The 3,129-nt window shown below is 30.3% G+C and overlaps 1 non-coding gene across 1 annotated transcript; it reads right to left on the bottom strand.

Moving 5' to 3' along the window:
- Nucleotides 1-2,715: 2,715 nt before the first annotated feature.
- Nucleotides 2,716-2,822, bottom strand: LOC139846202 (small nucleolar RNA R71). Its single transcript, XR_011758934.1, has one exon. It is a non-coding gene; the product is annotated as a small nucleolar RNA R71 (small nucleolar RNA).
- Nucleotides 2,823-3,129: the final 307 nt, after the last annotated feature.

Genomic DNA, 3,129 nt, shown 5'->3' with positions numbered 1-3,129 from the left:
TACATCAATAATCTATGTGATTGTCATGAAATTATACTATTTATCTTTTATCTTAAAAAATTAAATTCATAGTGCTTAACTTACATAAAAGTGTATGTTGATGGTCCTTGACTTACGTAAAATGCGCGTTGATCATCTCTCATATAATCATATTATTGCACATTTTAAGTAAGTTAGCACAATCAATGTACACTTTTATGTATGTCAAAGACTTTCAGTGTGATTTTTATAAGATAAATATGATAGGTGCAATTTCATGAAAATCATAGGATTGCCTGTGCACTACCAAATCGATATAGGACGATCAGTGTAAACTCTCTCTATAAACTACTCCTTCCGTCCCATATTAATAGTTCACATACAAAAAACACACAATTTAAGAAAATCTCATAAAAGTACTGTATTTTGTTACTTTTCAGTTTTATCCTTACATTTTCTTTTCCCTTTAATCATATCTATATACATTAAGGACATAATAGAACTTCACCTTCTTAATTTTTTTTCTATTTATAGAAGTGTACTATTAATTTCGGACATCTCAAAATGAAATAGTGAACTATTAATATGGAATGGATGGAGTACTTTTTAGTTTTTAGATTAATTAAGTATATATATATATATATATATATATATATATATATATATATATATATATATATATATATATATATATATATATATATATATATATATATATATAATGACTCACCCTAAATTCAGATGGGCTTTTCAAGTTAATGAGTTACTGTTCATAACCATACCTAGTTATTTATTTGTTTTTTTAGGAAAAATCAATTTTTTTGGCATAAATAAATAATAGCATATTTATAACACGGGAACAACATTCGAGGAGTGATTAGGGGCGCAGTTTGCTAAATGAGTGGCCAGGGATTTTATCCCTAGCTACTGTTTTTTTCCAGCTATTAACCTTTTTTTATAACCCTCGCCATTTTTTTTTATTTCTAATTCATATTGTGGTACTATAAACCCCAGAGGTGCTTGTTGATCATCAGTCCTATAAATGATATTCTTCTTAACAAATTGGGCTTGTTGTTACTCTATTTCCCGCACCGCGTCCCTCGATTCCTGCAACTTATAATTAATAATTTCTTCAGAGGTATATTATGTAACTTATAATTAATAATTTCTATCATGTCGTTTTCATGTGAATAGTAAATTAATTAATTTCGTTTTATTTACTATTCATGAATAGTAAATGAGTTAAAAAAGTTTTTAAAAAAAATAATAAAAAAATTATTAATTTCGTGAAAAAGAAATTTAAAAAAAAAATTTAAAATCCTTAAAAAAGAAATATTAAAATCGTTAAAAAAATATAAAAATAAATTTTTTTTTAAAAAAAATTTAAAAAAAATAAAAATATATATATATTTTTAAGATTTTGTCTATAAAATTAAAAAATATATATATATTTATTTTAAGTTTTATTACCTTTAGATTTTTAGACTCTAGTTACAACTTTTAGTATTAAGTTTAGTTTTGCCATAGTTATTTTTATACTTTTAGATTTTTAGGCTTTGCCGTAAAATCCCTTAAGTGCTTTTTCTTTAGACTAAGATTTAGGTGGCTTAAAATTTTACGACGCCGTGTTAAAATTTTAGTATCATTTTAAGTAATTGCCGTTTTTCGTTTAGAATCCCTTTTAAGTTTCGACGCGCAACTTTCTTATTTTTCGACCTTTTATTTTTTCGACGTTTTTCGACGCAATATTTTTCTTTCTTATTTCTCGACGCTCTAGTTTTTAGGACATAGAAATTTCTATTTCTTCTCTAAAATTTCAAACGAAAAATTATTTTAAGTGGTTGAATTGATAGACATCCAAATTTTCTGCTTCGTAGTAATAGTTGGATTTGTTAGTGGCTGAGTTGTGAGCTTCCGATTTAAAGGGTTCTGGCTCCCTGCTGCATCTATTGGCTATTCGAAACGTGGGCAAAAGCAGAAAAGTCTATTAATTTAATAACTTATATAATTTTTATCTTTTATAACTAATAGGATATTCAGTGAATGCACCGAGCAAAACGTTCACCACCTTTCATACGTTCACCACCTGTAACTCGATCAAGACATCTATCCAATATTGTCGCCGTTGATTTTTCTTTAGAATTGTCATCTAGTCGACCAAGTACGCCAACTCAAATTTCCGATAATCCATTTTTTGAACCCAATCTCACAATTGAGAATCCGGAGGGACAATTCCAAGATCCTGATCCACTAATCATTCCTCCTGAATCACAAATCATACAATCAGAGATTGTCGAGGAAGAAGACATTAAATCAGAATCCTCTAGTGATTCAGATTCAACAAATTCAATCATGGAAAATCTGGAACCTCTAAGTATGGAAGACCGAATGCGAGCTAAACGTACTGGCCAAGGTCACGCAATCACTCAAACAGGCATTAATGCACCAGATTATGAAATCAAAGGACAAATCCTACACATGGTAACTAATCAATGCCAATTTAGTGGTGCGCCGAAGGAAGATCTAAACGAACATCTTCGTACCTTTAACAGGATTTGAACTTTATTCAAAATCAGAGAAGTTGAGGATGAACAGATCTATCTCATGTTATTTCCCTAGACTTTAAAGGGAGAAGCCAAAGATTGGTTGGAATCGTTACCTGAAGGGGCGATTGATACATGGGATGTTTTAGTTGAAAAATTTCTTAAACAATTCTTTCCGGCATCTAAAGCCGTGAGACTTCGAGGAGAAATAGTTACGTTCACACAAAAGCCAAATGAAACTCTTTATGAGGCGTGGACAAGATTTGGAAAGTTATTAAGAGGATGTCCGCAACATAGTTTAGACACTTGTCAAATAGTACAAATATTCTACCAAGGATGCGACATCACTACAAGAAAAGACATCGATATAGCAGCTGGTGGTTCCATTATGAAGAAAACCGCAACTGATGCTTACAAAATTATTGATAACACTGCTTCCCACTCACATGAGTGGCATCAAGAAAAAGCTATCGTTAGATTATCTAAAGCAGCTAGAGCCGATTCTAGCCATGACTTTGATTCCATTTCTGCAAAGATAGATGCTGTCGAGAGACGAATGAAAAAGATGACTAAAGATATTCACTCAATACGAATTAGTTGTGAGCAA

The sequence above is a fragment of the Rutidosis leptorrhynchoides genome, chromosome 4 (assembly GCF_046630445.1).
Source record: "Rutidosis leptorrhynchoides isolate AG116_Rl617_1_P2 chromosome 4, CSIRO_AGI_Rlap_v1, whole genome shotgun sequence".
Classification (NCBI taxonomy): domain Eukaryota; kingdom Viridiplantae; phylum Streptophyta; class Magnoliopsida; order Asterales; family Asteraceae; genus Rutidosis; species Rutidosis leptorrhynchoides.
Note: the sequence above shows the minus strand (reverse complement) of the source record. Positions and strands in the feature narration are given on the sequence as shown.